Raw genomic sequence first — 15918 nt, 5'->3', positions numbered from 1 at the left:
GTTCTGCCATTAACACCCCAGAGAGAGACCTGGGGCAAGTCACTCCCCTAATTCTGAGTCTTGGCTTCATAGTCCAGGGCATCCTGCAATCTCTAGGGGACTTCAGGGCCTGATTCTTTGATGAGTCTAATACTTAACCTAGAAAGGAAAACTCAAATTTTCCATTCCACTTTCTATTCTCATTCATTCAATCATTCATTCATTCAGCAAGCACCCACTCTGTGTTGGGCACTGTCCTCACTCTAGGGACAGAGAAGAGAGGCAACATTCTCAAATCCTAGCCATCATCTTGCACACAGAAGGAAACGGAGACCGAGCAGGGGTCCCCCAGAAAGTCACATCGAGACAGGGGAGAACCCAGTCTCCTGACCCCCAGCCCAGGAGCTTTCAACAGGTTGCTGCCAGCTAAACCTGCTTCATTTCCTTTGCTTTCTCCCCTTCTGATCTACTTAGCTCCTTCCCACCCCAGCTCCCTCCCTGGGCTCCAAGTCTCCAAGGAAGCATCGCCCATTAGAAACATGCTGGCCACAGATGAATGCGAGCCACATATATCATTTATATTTGCTATTAGCCACATTGTTAAAAGTTTTTTTTAAGTGTCATTTATTTTAATGATATATTTTACTTAACCAATATATCCAAAAATCATAATTTCAGCTTGTAATAAATATAAACATGCATTAATTAATAAGATATTTGACATTTTAAAAATTAAATGTTCCAAATCCAGGGAACATTTGACATTTACAGTACATCCCAGTCGGGCTGGCCATATTTCAAATGTCTGATAGCCACCCATGGCCAGTGGTTACTATCCTGGGCAGCACAAGGAGTAAGGTCCCTCTCCTCTGTAACCCTCCATCACTCCTCAATAGTCAATACAATCCAGGAAGAAAAGTGTGGGATTCGTGCCCACAGCTTGGCTGGGGAAGTCCGCCACACACTTTCCCCAGTACACTGACACCGTGGAATATTATGTAACCGAGAAAGAGAAAAGATCTATCAGTAAGGGCAAAGGGCAAAATGGAAACAGTGTATGTGGAACTCCGCCCCTGGGGGAATCTGTGTATTTGCTTGTCTGCGCACAAACTATCTCTAGAAGGGTTCCTAAGAACTAAAACCTCCGGTACTGCATGGATGGAGGGCAGAGAGGGCCGCGGGGTGCTCACTGCATGTGTATCTTAACACTTTGGAATTTTGAAACATGGGGATGTATACTCATTCAAAATCGAAAATCAAAACTCTTCAGTTAATGCGCGCCCTTTGGGCACAGCACTGGTCCCCGCTCCTCGTGGCAGAGCACGGGCAGGAGCAAATTCAGGTCCCTGTTGTTCCTGCCGCTCCACAATAGGAAGAGGGAGGCTTGGCAGAGGCCCAGGGCAGGAAGACATGGTATCAAGTGACTTTAAAGGGCTCTTTTGTTTCCAGAAAGGCAGCGGTTTCCACCCTGCATCCCTGCCCCCCTCTTGGAGCCTGCTGTCTCTGGGATCCCTCCACCACCTGCTACGAGAGCATCATCATCTCCCCCCCCCCACCCACCCCCCGCCACAAGAGCCTCTGGGTTTGAGGTGCAGAGGGGAGGGAGGTGCTGGCTGGGAAGGAGCGTCATCCTGTCTTCCCAAAGGATGTCATTCATTCCCAGATGTCATTTCCAGAGGCATGATGCCACCCCACCAGCTGCCCTATAATCCTGGCATCTCCAGCCTGCATATGATACAGAGCAATGGAACGAAGAGAGCAGAGCATGAGCACGGTCGCACGGGTGTGTGTCTGCCTGTGCACATCTGGGCCATGTTCTGGCATTCACTCACTCATTCGTTGACGCTCTTAACAAGTATGAGTTGGGCATCTACTACTTCCAGTGACAGCACTAGACCTTTGGGATACAGCAGGGACAAGGCAAATGAGATCCTGCCCTCAAGAAGCTTACAGTCCTGCTGCAGAAACAGGCATGAAATTCAAAATAATTCACTCTTAACTGTTGGTGATAAGTGGAAGGAAAAGTACATGAAATCGGGGCCCATGATCTCGTCTGGGAGGCCAGGGAAGGCTCACTCGAGAACTGGCATTTCAGCCAAGTCAAAGAAATAAATAAATCCAGAGATAATAAGACGTGACAAGTGAGCCTTACATGCAGAAGGTCCCCACTATCAACTTGCTATGTCCTTGAATAAACCACATCCCCTTTTTAAAGCAGTTTTTTATTTGAAAACAAATTTTTTAAGTTTTTTTTTTTTTTTATTTGAGAGAGAGAGGGAGAGCACAGAGGGAGAGCAAAAGGGAGAAGCAAACTCCCCGCTGAGCAGGGAGCCCAATGTGGGGCTCGATCCCAGGACCTCGAGATCATGACCTGAGCCAAAGGCAGACTCTCAACCAACTGAACCACCCAGGCGCCCCAGACGTTTTTTTTTATTTGAAAGTAGATTTAAGCTTGGGTGGCTCAGTTGGTTAAGCTTCCGTCTTCGGCTCAAGTCATGATCTCAGAGTCCTGGGATCGCGCCCCATGTCATTGGGCTCCCTGCTCAGCAGGGGAGCCTGCTTCTCCCTTTCCCCTCTGCTCCTGCTATATCTCTCTGTCTCTCTCTCAAATAAATAAATAAAATCTTAAAAAAGAAATTTCAAATTTCAAAAAAGTGTAAAAATAAAATTAATATAAAAACATGCATATGTTTTTGACCCAGCTGATTCACTATTGTTAACATTTTACCCCATTTGCTTTGTCAGTTGTTTCCTCTCTCTCTCTCACTTTCTTTCTCAACAAGGTGACAGTACCTAACTAACATGCACCATGGCCCTTCAGGACTAAACACTTCAGAAGCCCATCCCTTTCTGGGCTCAGCATGGGAAGATGGCCCCTGTCCTCTCTCCTCCCGGGGCAGCTATGAGGAGCGTGTGAAAGCCTGCGTGAGGACATCCTGGGCACGGGGAGTAAAATCATTACTATCTTCTTGCTGAGCACTTCTCGGGCTTTAGAAATGAAAACTAAAGTGTTTTCCCAGAGAAATGCCCAAGGCCCCAGTTCCTCCAGAAGACAACCTGCTCTTCAGCCAGGCCGGGGGTTGGGGGGGAGGCAGGGGTGCGATGGGTGTACATCGGCGGCGGGGGGGGGGGGGGGGGGTCAGCAGTGCTGCTCCATGCACCCTCCTCTCAGCCAGGCCCGAGCCCTGGTGAGGACGTTTCTGGCTGACCAGCTCTCCCCACAGCTTAGGGGAAGCATCTCGAGGCAACTGTGGCTGGCACAGAAAATGCTCCCCCACCCCAGGGAAGGGCTCCTTCTCCCCGATGAAATGGAACAGAGCCAGCCCAGAACCCCTCTCCTGGCTGGTCAGCCCTGCATTCAGGAGCACAATAGTGTTGGTCCTCTCAGCAGGTTTTGTAGAGCCATTCCCTAAATGAGAACGATAAATTCACAAGAAAAGGCCGGTTGCCAAGAGCAAGGAAGTGCTGCCCGGGCCTCACTGCCCCCCGGGGACCACCCCTCTGAGCGGGGGACCTACAGAACCAACAACCAGACAGGGCCCAGGCCCCAACTACTGAGTCATACGTCTGGGCTCAGAGCCTGGCGATGGCTACTTTTATTAAAAGCTTCCCAGGTGACCATCTGTCAGTCTAGCAACCACTGGCCTCGCTACCCTCAGATCCTTCCAGAACTGAGACCCCTCGATGGTGTGACCGGGCAGAGACCTCGAGCTCGAGGACCTGCGGCTGGCGGGCCCACGTGCATGGAGAAACTTCAGGCCCTTTGCTCGCAGCCCACAAACCTGGGACAGAAGGGCGTGCAAGGATGTCCTGCAGCGTCTCCCGTCTTGGTTTACCCAATCACCTCTGCTATAGGCAGAGTTTCTACAAGTTTTGTCCGAGTGGGCGGCGAGCGGTAGAAGAAAAGCAGTGAAGCAGCCAAGTTCTGCTCTGCTGCGCGGATGAACGCTGGCTTCTGGCGTGGGCTGCTCGCTGGAGCACAGCGTAGGCAAGGCCAGCTGCGGGGGGCGGCCCCCGGTGGGCCAGCTGCCCAGCTCCTGACTCCCTCAGCCCTCTCAGTGGCAGGCCTGGGCCTTCCCCTCCAGCTGCCCTGCAAGCTTCTCCCCCTCCTCCTCCCTCGCCCCAACACCCCTCCCCCGCATCTGTATGGCCAGCTTATTTTCTTTTACTCTAGTTACCCACACCCCTCAATGGGGTCACCCTGCCCCACGCTGGGGGCTTCTTGAGTTTCTAGGCAAACGCTGGGACCCTGGGGCCCTGCAACCTTATCCCTCCCATCATTAAACACTGGACTCCCAGGGGGCCCAAACTGTGTTAGAGTGGGCCCCCAACTCCCCTTCCCGCCCCCCCTCCCCCACTCCCAGCACTCAGCACTGCCCTAGGCGGAGAGCAGGCACTCAGGACGCGAGGGAGGGAGGGAGGGAGGGAGGGAGGGAGGAAGGAAGGCTGCAATAAATCTGCAATAAAATCCAGTTCTTAATTGACCCACTGCATCAGACCTCTCCCCACGGCCTGTTCCAGGAAAGCTCCTGGGTCGAACCCAGTCCAGAGCGCCTTCCTCTCCCGTCGCCAGTTCTCCAGGACTTCTCCTGTGCGGGGAGAGTCTGAACTACACCGAGGCCGTGAACTAACTAGATTTTATGAAGATTCACCACATGTGAGAAGCCACCCACACAGCGCAACTGAACAACTGAACAGAAAGAATAAACAACATCTCTGAACGTCCAAAGCTGGCCTCTTCCTCAAACCCTGGAGGCAAAAGTCACCTCCTCAAGGAAGGTTTCCTGGATTTCTCCAGCTGGAAGCGATCCCTCCTCTACCACTACACAGCACCATTCCCATCCTTCTTCCACTGACCCTGTGAGACCATTACTACACACAAGACGGGTGATGTAAGGAACCAGTAAAGGCTTTGCAGCCAGATTGTCCCAAGTTCAAATGCCACATCTTCCTCTATGAGCCGTGCAATTGTGGAGGAGGAGCGTGGCCCTTCTTACCCTCGGTTTCTTCATGTATGAAATCAGAATAATGACGTGCCCTTTATGACTTTTTTTCCCTGCCTACGTGGGGATGCCATGTCACACATGCAGCCCCACACATCCCCCACACATCTGCCACACTCTGCCCCCTCTTAACTGGGGGGGCGGGACCCATGGGAGCTGGGGTCCTCGACTCAGGCATGTTTGCCACGGGAGATCCCATCTGGAGGCTTCCCGCAAAGTCACCCTTGCGAATTCCTCCAGCCTCCTCACCACCCACAAGGCACACTCCATCTGGGAGAAAAGCCTGAGGAAAGGGATCACGTGGAATTCATCTGTCTTCCAGTCCCGGAAACTCAGGGGCCTTGGCAGGGGGCTGCTTAGCACAAGCAGGAACGCCCCGGCTGAGGATGCTCAGGCCTCCACCCAGAACGGGGCTGAGAACCGATGTGGGCAGCCCCTGTCAAGTGCCTGGGGCTGCGGAGCTTACCGAGTACTTCCACCTCCAGTACCTGCTGGGGTCCTCATAGCCACCCATGAAGTTGCCTAAATTGGAATCATTATTGTCGTCATTTTACAAAACAAGAAACCGAGACTCAGGGCAGAGAGAGAAACGTTTTATCTCTACAGGGTCCAGAGGAGGTAGATCCGGTTGTTGATATCAGGAACTTGCTCAGGATTTCCCCTCTGCCCTTCGAAGACTGAGAGCTTCTTCACCTGAAGACTTCCTCACGTCACTTTAAGGACATCCTTTTTCCTCCCGCTGATTTCCACTCTTGATGAAGCGGGCCGTGGCGTGTTCATCCCCCAAATCCTCAAAGACTGCTCCCCACACCTATAAAAAAATAAAACATTTTAGAGCTAGCGAGGGCAGGAGGAAACGGCCCCCCGGAAACCAACACAGCACCCGGAGGAAGGAGGAGGCTGCTTCGGAGGCACCGAACCCCTGGCCCCGCTGAGGAGGGAGGCGTGCACACCAGAGGCGGCAGGGGTCGTGCCCTGCGGGTTCGATCTGTCACTTTTGAGCGGGTTTGAGGCGATAGCAAGGACCTGGCAAGGGTCAGATCCAAAAAGGCAAGGCAACCGGAGCTGGAAGAGCAAACGCCAGGTCAGGCGGAGCGAGAGTGGGTGTGGAGGGTGAGACCAGGAAGCCCGAGGGCGGTGGGGCTCCCTTCTGTGGTGTTTGTGTGGGTCTGAGGACAGGTGTGGTGGTCACAGGGGCCCCCGCAGGGTGGGGCGCTCCTGGCCACAGTTTCCTTTTCTGGCTGACGCAAGGGTGACCCTGGGCTCCTTTGCTTGCCCCCACATGAACTGAAAGCCTTCCAATTCTCCTTCTCTAGACCAGCGGGGGCTGGGTCACATCCAGATTCCCAGCACGGCAGCTGTCCCTGCGCCGTGTTCTTTGCCGCAGCGCCCCGCCCCCCCAATCCAGCAAGAAGAGCAGTTCGCTCCTGTGGTACCACTGGGGAAACTGAGGCATGTGGCGGTAAAGGACTTTCCTAAGTCTCACAATTCTTAAGTGCAAGAGTCCAGTCCTACCTGGCTGCACACCTCAGAAAGTTTCTCTGCATTGTGCTGCTTCCCAAGCTTACAGTGAAGCTCCACCCAGAGCATTAAGCCCCTGGGGTCGTTTTCTTTAAAAAGTTCACCACGGACATGTCAACAGAGAACTAAAAGGGATCAGTGATACGGGAAGGTTCTATCTCTTTCCCTAGCCCAAAGAGAATAAACACTAATGCCGGGGGCAGTGGTGCAGAAAGCCGTTTGCCCAAATGTCCTTGCCCGAGACAAACAGATAAACCTTTCTGCAAGTTTGGTTACATATTAACTCAGCACCCAAGGGCGCTATCCCATACGAGCAAGACAAAGTCCTTGCCTTTAGCTTTGAACTGAGCAAAAAGGAGGCCCAGCAAGCATCTAGCCACTTTCTGGCCATACTGAGGAGTGGCCAGAGCCCCCAGAGCTGGGATCCGTCCCCCTCCATCGTGGAGCTGTATTTGGGCACAGCATGCGCACGCACACTGCTGGCCTGGACGAGCAAAGAGAGCTCAAGCCTCGTGTCAAACTGCAAGTCTCCTGAGCCTCAGGAGAACTCAAATCACACCCCGTGCCTGCTCTGTGCTGTGCCTACCTCTGCCCACACCCCTATGGTGTCACCCACTCTCCCCTCTGCTCTCACCCACCGGGACCAGGCAGAGCCCAGAGGCATGGTTGCCTGCTTTGGATGAGAGCCACCTCTCCCATATGTATCAGTTTCTGCTATCTCTCCTGTCACCCACCGGCCGGCTGAGAGCCACAGCGCCCTGAGCCTGTGACCACTGTGACCGGTAGACATGGTGGGATGGTCGCAGGGGAGCAGGGCAGCGACACATCTCCCTGGAGCTGAAGGAGGGCTTCGGCCATTTCCTAAACATGCTGACATCTCAATTCTCAGCCTAGGTGCCAACTTGCCTTTCCAACCGGGTGGTAAAAATAAATGACATATCTGGAAGCTAATTCCACTCCTCCTCTAATCCCCCACTACTCCATGTTATGTTAAAATCCTAAGAAGTAGAACACTGGTGTTCTACTCACCTATCAGAGCAGATGAGGAATAAAAAGAAAAACCAATAAACAAACAGACCAAAAAAGGATGTCTTCCTCTTAGGCAGTTAACAGTGTAGGCAGGACTATAACTTTCAGGCTGATAACCCCAACACAGGCCTGGAAGCTAAAGTAAACCAGATGATGGGCCCCAAAGAAACTAAACAGGCAGCAGGACCTCTCCTGTCCATAGTCACCGATCAAGTCATGGGACTGTCTGCAAATACACTCTCATTTCGGTCACTCTCGCTAGACCTCAGGACTAAAGGCCACCCCAAATCCCCCACCCTCTTTCATGCCTCCAAGCCTCCATCGAGAAGGCCCTTCTCTTCCCTCACCTGGCTCATGCCCACACAAGCTCAATGCCACCCCCTCGGTGAAGCCTCTCCTCATCTACCCAGCCCTGAACTTCCATCAGAATTGATTATCGCCCACTCTGACCATCTCCTATTTTGAGCATAGCTATTTGATAGCACTTACCACATTTTGTTGTACTTAGTTCCTTTGAAAATCAGACTTTTAGGAGACTGCAAATTTTTTTCTAAACAGGAATAATATTGTATGCATCTCAAGCCTGCCTTATAAAAGCTGCTCAGCAAATGTTTACTGAATGGTCCAGTGAGTGACAGGAGAAAATACCTTTATAATTACAAAGTACAGTTGATCTTTGAACAATGGAGGAGTTCGGGGCACTGCCTCCCCTCAAAGACAAAAATCTGAGTATAATTTTTGACTCCCCCAAATCTTAACTACTGTCTTACTGTTGACTGGAAGCCTTACCGATGACACAAACGGTCGATTTACACATATTCTGTGTGTTATGTCTGTTACATACTGTATTCTTACAATAAAGTAAGCTAAAGGAAGAAAATGTTATTAAGAAAATCACAAGGAGGGGCGCCTGGGTGGCTCAGTCGTTAAGCGTCTGCCTTCGGCTCAGGTCTTGATCCCAGGGTCCTGGGATCGAGCCCCACATCGGGCTCCCTGCTCGGCGGGAAGCCTGCTTCTCCCTCTCCCACTCCCCCTGCTTGTGTTCCCTCTCTCGCTGTGTCTCTCTCTGTCAAATAAATAAATAAAATCTTAAAAAAAAAAAAAAAGAAAATCACAAGGAAGAGAAAATACATTTACAGTACAGTACTGTATCTACTGAGAAAAAAATCTGCATATACGCGGAACCATGCTGTTCAAACCCATGTTATTCCAGGGTCAACTGTACTTTATGTGCTCTCCCAGCATCCCCCCTATGGGAAAGAACAAATATCATCATCCCCATTTTATAGATGAGAGCAAGGCCAGGCCACAAGGCTCAGTCTCACTCAACTAACGTTTATTGTATGCAAGCTTCAGTCAGTCTAGGCTAGGCTGGGTTTCTCAAACTGTAATGTGCCCACGAATTTCCTGGGGAGTTTGGTCGCATGCAGATTCAGTCTGTCTAGAACTCAAGATTCTGCATTTCTAACAAGCTCCCAGGTGACGCCCATGCTGCTGGTGCGAGAGTCTCACTTGAGTCTCACCTACCTAGCAGCACGGCAGCTGAGAGAAAAAAACCCATCCAATTAGCTTTAGTACAGAGCAGGAACTAGAGTCTTCTTTAAAAGCTTAGGAAGGAGAAAGGACAGAAAGCATTATGCCCATTTTACAGCTAGGGAAGCCAAGGGTCGGAGAGACGACATGACTTCTCCAAGGTCTAATCCAACCCTTGGAGGCCAGTTCGGTGCTGTCTTGAGTGGCGCCCACTGCACTGCATGCCGGGAAGCTTCAGAGATGAAGGCGCCCGTCCCTCGCTCAGGAAGGCGACAGGGGAGACACAAGTGCCCAGGGAACTCTAACACAAAGTCGGCTGAGAGAAGAGCGTCCAGAAGCAGGTGAACACGTGCCAGCCAGATTTTACCCCCCAAAATGTGCCACATCTTTGTTTTCTCCCCACAGCCCAATTAGACTGCAGATGGGGGTCTTCTTCCATCAACCCAATCCCTTTAAAAGAAAGAAAGAAAGAGGGGGGGAAAAAAACAGTGGCTTTAAGATTTTTCTTTTAAGCCCTGAACCTCTTCAGTGGAAAGCGCTGCCCTTCCGACCTGTTGATGTAATTGCCATAATTGAAGATTCCAGGCCCCCATGTGGGTGGACAGGGCCCCATTCATCCATCGGGTCAGCGAAGTGTAAACCTGCTGAGTCCTTCAGATGCCCCGGCCCTCCGCCTCCCCCTCCCACCCCCCTTCAACCCTGCAGGCTGGGCTCCCCGCGACGCCAGGGCAGCCAGGCCCAGGCTACTCCCTCTCTTGCTCTGGGAACGGTGCCTAATTAAGGGGTCTGTTCTCATCTCCATGGGGCCCGACTTAAGGCCTCCTGACAGTAATGAGAGCCACACGTGTGGGGGTGGGGGACCGAAAGGCCAGCCCCCCTGCCGTCTTAGCACCCTATTAAACAGCAAGTCACATACACACGCGTGCGCGCACGCACGCACGCACATTACAATTCTACAGTAATCACCATCCTATCTTTAGAGCTCCCGGAGCTGCTCCAGTTCTGAAAGAGGAAGGAACCAAAGAGAAGAAATAACTTGCCCAAGGGCATACAGTGACGCTGGACTCAGGTGTCCTGTTGCACCTCGCAGCACAGACTTCCCCTTCGAGGGTGGGGCTCTCTACTGCAGCCCCAGGGGAGCAGATATGTGGGGGGGGGAGACAGACTCCCCAACTTGATATTCTGGAGCAGCCAGTTTCAGAGGGCTGGCCAGCCGCAGAGCAGAAAGGAGCAGTTAGCTGGGGCTGGGGCTGTTGGCGGCTCCGAGACACCCTTTGATCCTCCGACAAAGGCAACCTCAGAGTGGGACATTCATGGCTGCAGGTGGATCCGTGCCTAATCCCGGTCCTCCTGGTGTGAAAAGGAGCCAGTCTTGGTAGCCCTCTCCTGCATTCTTTGTGTCCCGGTCTAAGCTCCTCCCTGCCCCCCTCCCCCATGCCCTCTCTCCCTGCCTCTTCTCCCCCTGGAGCCCGGGAGCACCCGAACACGCTGCTCAGCAACCCATTCCTTCCGCCTCCCAGACGGAGGAACTTGGCACAGCACCCAGCACATAGTTGGTTCTCAGTAAATACTCATGAAATCTAATAAAAGTCTATGTTTGCTCCAATTCTAAATCATGTCAGTGCATGGCTTTAATCGAAGCTTTTCTTAGAGGGAGCCCTGAGGTGGGGTAAAGCAGAAATGCTGAAAATCATGTGGGAGAAACGTCAAAGATACTGGCTCATTAATAAAGACAGTGAATGAAAGGGAAGGAATATTCAGTTGTGGTTAACTCCAAATCCATGGCACAGTAGCGAATCCCAAGAAAAAAAGCCAGCAACATCCTGGGTACTAACAATAGAATCTGGAGACCCAGGGTTCTTCCTAAAACCCCCTCCCAGCATCTCTACTCCCATATTCCCTCTTTCCACCTCCCAAGCCTCTGTAAACACTAGTTATGGACTGATGGATCCTACCACTTGTATCATGTGACTTTCCTGCCCAAAAGCCTTCAACGGCTCCCTATTTCCTCTGCGTGAAATCTGCACTGGATCTCCTCAGTCTGGCTCAGCCTTAACTCAGTACCACAATTTTCCATTGCTCTCTAGAGCACTTCTTCCCTTTTAATTGGGTTGGTCCCCTCCCGCAGCCCAGACAGTGTAGGACAGAGGGTGGGGTAAAGATGACATTTGGGGCCAGAAGACCCAGGTGTGAGTCCCAGATCCACCCCATTGGAACTCTCTGAGCCTAGTTTCTCATGGCTAAAATGGGGATGATAATAATAGGCACTCATGGGCTTGGTGTGAAGATTAAGGGGTATAATGGATGTTAAAATACTTTACAAACTGTAAAGGGCTAAAGGAATGACAATTGTTCATATCTACTCACGATTATTCCCACCTCCAACACTGCCTTTGGTCTAATGACTCTTGGGCTCAGTCACACCCAATTCAGGCCCTGTCACCTGTAGAGAACTGTCCTGCTGACTGAAGTTCTTGCTGGAGTCCCAGCTCTTAAGGCCTCACCCCCAAAGTGTCTTGATTTCTTCACTCTGTCTTGCACATGTTAGCCTTAGAACTCCAACCATTTGGTTATTCCCTTGTAGGTAATATCATACAAAAATTTAGGTTGCTTACAATTAAAAAACAAATATGCTTATAAATAGCGACGCCCAAGAAACAAATGGAGGGGGAAATCCCAAACGTCACTGAGGAAAGAAAGGTGCAATTACGGTAGACAGCCAGGTTAGCCGGCTGCCGCAGCTAGGTACCCTGGGGCATAAACCTGATTTTCTCTTCTTCACCCTGCTACGGAGGAGGGACTTCTACGCTGCAGCTCACAAAAGGGGAGGGTTGGGGTGGAGCTTTCCCAGCTCTCTCTTCCTGGGGAGGAGGGTGGCTAATGAGATTGGTAAGCACCACATTGACCAGGAGGTGGTCACTGAATCGGGGGGCACCGTGATGCAGTCCCTGCCTTTTGCGCCTTGGTCTCACACCTGTTCCCTGCCCCCTCCCAGACTTCTGTCCTCAGCCCCCTGCACAGGGACTCACCCCTCGCTGCCCACCACCGCCACCACCAAGCAGGACGGTTGCCATTCTCCTGCTGCTACCACTCTCCCAGCTTTCTAGAAGCAAGCTCACAACCTTTCCTTGCAGTAGCTTAAACACGTGCACTCAGGGTCTGCCTCGGCGAACAGGCAGGTCCCAAAGCCTAGCGCAGGGAAGAAGCTGGAAGTCTCACCTCACTCCCCAATACAGGGGTTAAAGAGAACCTGCAGTTTTGGAACTCACCTCCTCATGAATTACCCTGATACATGATGTGTCTTTGGCTAGTGGTCCTTGAGCCTGTTTTCAATCTCCCCAAAAGAGGAGAAGAGGTGGTTTCAGAGACCTTTACTTCCCACATGCACCAAGGTAAACTCTGAGCTCAAGAGCCAAGGTATCATCATCTGATACACAAATGGAACCAAGGCTGAAGTGAAAGAGTTAATATGTCCTGATACAAGGGACATTGAGTGGCCCAGTGGCTGGGTTCTCAATGATGGTTTAGCAGAAGATGCAAAAAGGACCTCTTTTGTTTTGTAATGACACAGAAGAAAAGCTAAGGTCAGGCTTAATTTATAATTCAATGTAAAGGAACTAAACTCATGAAATGCAAACCTATTTCATTGTGTTGAGTCTATCAGATACAAGGACAGGGCTAAATTCATTCTCGATCATGTGTTTGGCAAGACACAAATAGCAGATAATTGAGAATTAAACTCATTTACTCCCATATACTAGGGAAATAAAAATTGGCATGACCCTTTGATAAACAATTTGGCAATGTGTTCTCAGGTGCTAAGTTGGCACAGCACCCAGCACATAGTTGGTTCTCAGTAAATACTCATGAAATCTAATAAAAGTCTATGTTTGCTAAGTTGGAGAACGTCTGCTTTAGGATGTGTCCGGCTAGTACATAAAACAGCATGGTTCCAATGCAATCTGGAGCCAGTGCTCGGACAAGCGAATACGGAAGTCTGACCTTGCGCGAGAGGCCCAGAGCTCCATGTACTTATAAATTCATTTATAACTGAGACCTGGAGTTGACCAAAGGACAGTCTATGACATCTTTTTGTCAAATGCAAGGATTGGGTCCTATGTGCCATAACCAATTTTGTCTCAAAACATTTGGGAATCTGGGGCACCTGGGTGGCTCAGTTGGTTAAGCGTCTGCCTTCAGCTCGGGTCATGATCCCAGGGTCCTGGGATGGAGCCCCACACTGGGCTTGCTCAGTGGGGAGCCTGCTTCTCCCTCTGTCCCTCCCCCCAGCTGGTGCACGCACTAGCTCTAAATAAATAAATAAAATCTTTTAAAAAAAGTTTGGGAATCTGCTTTCTTCCGATGTCTCTCCCTGTCTTTTCTAAAGAAAGCCTTCATATAAGGAAGTTGGAAGGCACAGGACAATTCCAAGGAGCCCACTGGGGTGAACTGTTTCTGTTACCTGCCCTGCCGCCGCCTGCCTGGGGAGGACTGACACTCCCCTTGGAGGCTCCTCTCCAGGTAATCTTTTTTTTTTTTTTTAAAGATTTTATTTATTTATTCATGAGAGACAGAGGAGGAGAGAGAGAGAGGGAGAGAGAGAGAGAGAAGCAGAGGGAGAAGCAGGCTCCCAAGGAGCAGGGAGCCCGATGCGGGACTCGATCCCAGGACCCCGGGATCATGACCCGAGCCGAAGGCAGACGCTCAACCATCTGAGCCACCCAGGCGCCCTCCAGGTAATCTTCAGCCCAGGAGAGAGAGCCCCACTTCGCCCGGACCACTGGTTGATCTCTTCTTCCCCAGAACTTTCTCAGCCCCCTGGACAGACTTCTCCTCAGGTACAAGTCACACTAGCATCACTAACTGTGACATGGTCTTTATTTCCCCAACACATCACACAGTGCATGGCCTGTAATGAACGAATTCAGAAAATGTCCAATTAATGAGCGAATAAGTGAATGAATGAGGGAGCCAATGCATGAATTTAATGTCACCACAGAGTAATTACCTTCCCTTCAGTTTCCCCTAGTTCTTCCAACCCAAACTTGAGGAGACCACGACTTGCTGTTGGAGATCATTCCCCGTTCTCCTGATCTTTGTGGTAATCTGTCAGAGACACCGACTGGGAAGGCAGCAGGAGCGACTGAAAGCAGTTCCGCAGATACAACCTAAAGGAAGCCCCCGGTCATCTGCTGAAGCCCAGGGAAGATGGTTTTCCCCACCAGATCTGTGGCTCAAAGATTCCCACATTATTGGTGCTGTGGTACCTATGCTGGACAAATGGCACTAGAAACTTCTCTTTCCTGCAGCAAAGCCCTGGTCAGCCAGATCAGATCTGGGGGAGGGAGAGGGGTGGTGGTGATGGTTTGGTCTTCTCCACACCTACGGGGGGGGGGGGGGGGGGGGCTGGAAATCCAGGTTGGGAGGTTAATGGTGGATTTTGAATTAAAATACAGTAAGCCTTTCAATCCTTCTAATTCCCATCTTCTGTTCTTGAGGCTGTAAAGAAAGGCCCCCTCGCCCTCCTGCAAGACTGCCGGAGGCTTAGTCAGAACCTTAAACTGCTGTCATTGGCTGGAGCACCGTGAGAGTCATCAGTTAGGTGTTTAGAACAGTACGATGTAGGCGGGGCTTGTCGGAAGGTGTCTCCGAGGGAAGCGCAAGCAAGCCAGGACCATGAGACCAGCTGGGGCTGTGAGGTCATTTGGCCCAACAGGGAGGCAGCTTTGTTTTCTTAGCCATGACATTCGATGCCCCACCAGTTATTCAATAACCCGAAGTGAGGTGGGTCCTACAAATTCCTGAATCTCCTTGGGGATGGCAGAGGAGGGGCTGTGCTTGCTTGATCAAGGGCACCCAGGAGAAGCCAGAGCTGGCCACCTGCCCCCCAGGAAGATGGCCAGGGAAACAAAACTCAAGAAGAATATTCAGAACCAAGTAGTATCCCTTCTGCAGAGGGTTGAACAGTGATTCTGCCTCCCATTTAATCCAGACAAGCGGGGCCAGCTCCTAGAGAGGAAAGCGAGACTCATCTGCAGACCCAACTGGCGTTCAAATTCTCAAGTCAAACGAAGCAGCCAATTCTCAGCAAATTTGCCTTAAAAAAAAAAGAGATGAGGGCTAGGAGTGGAGTTTTTGGTTTGTTGTGGGGGGGAGTCATTTGCTTTTTGATTTGTCTATTTTACTATCCAGTATATGCACACCTATGACCTAATATACAAAGACTTTAGAGCTTTAAATACATGAAGTATTTTGATGAGAGTCTGTAATTAATGCTTCAAAACAGTAAATTCAAGCCAAACGTATTTTCCCGTGAACACTTCGTAGAGTTTAAAGGAAAAAGAGGTTGTAGATTTCTCCTTTTAAGCATAACATTGGGGGTAGGGTGATGTATTCCTTCCCTAGGGCTGCCCTCACAAAGTACCACAGACTGGGTGGCTTAAGACAACAGAAATGTAGGGGCACCTGGGTGGCTCAGTCGGTGAAGCATCTGCCTTCAGCTCAGGTCATGATCCTGGGATTGGGCCCCGGGATCGAGCCCCACGTCGGGCTCCTTGCTCAGCAGGGAGTCTGCTTTTCCCTCTGCCGCTCCCCCTGCTTGTGTGCGCTCTCTCTCTTTCTCTCTCTCTCTCTCTGACAAATAAATAAATAAAATCTTAAAAAAAAAAAAGACAACAGAAATGTATTGTCTCACAGTTCTGGGTGCTGAAAGTCTGAGATGAAGGAGTCAACAGAGCCACGCTCCCTCTGAAATCTATAGGGGAGAATCCTGGCTTGCCTCTCCTCATTTCTGGTGCCTACTGGCATTCCTCAGCACTGCTTGGCTTCTGTGTGCATCACTCCCATCTCTGCC

General features: G+C 50.9%; 1 long non-coding RNA gene across 1 annotated transcript in view; it reads right to left on the bottom strand.

The window, feature by feature from the left end:
• LOC141373274 (uncharacterized) overlaps positions 1-15918 on the bottom strand; it is a 41053-nt gene that overhangs the window by 7758 nt on the left and 17377 nt on the right. Inside the window, exon 8 of the long non-coding RNA XR_012379062.1 lies at positions 5449-5793. This is a non-coding gene — a long non-coding RNA (uncharacterized lncRNA). The remainder of the gene's footprint in view (positions 1-5448; positions 5794-15918) is intronic.

This window comes from Callorhinus ursinus, unplaced genomic scaffold (assembly GCF_003265705.2).
Source record: "Callorhinus ursinus isolate GAN/ISIS: 27379988/994484 unplaced genomic scaffold, GSC_fseal_2.0 scaffold1, whole genome shotgun sequence".
Lineage (NCBI taxonomy): Eukaryota > Metazoa > Chordata > Mammalia > Carnivora > Otariidae > Callorhinus > Callorhinus ursinus.
The sequence above is the reverse complement of the archived record's forward strand: the minus strand, read 5'-3'. Positions and strand labels throughout refer to the sequence as shown.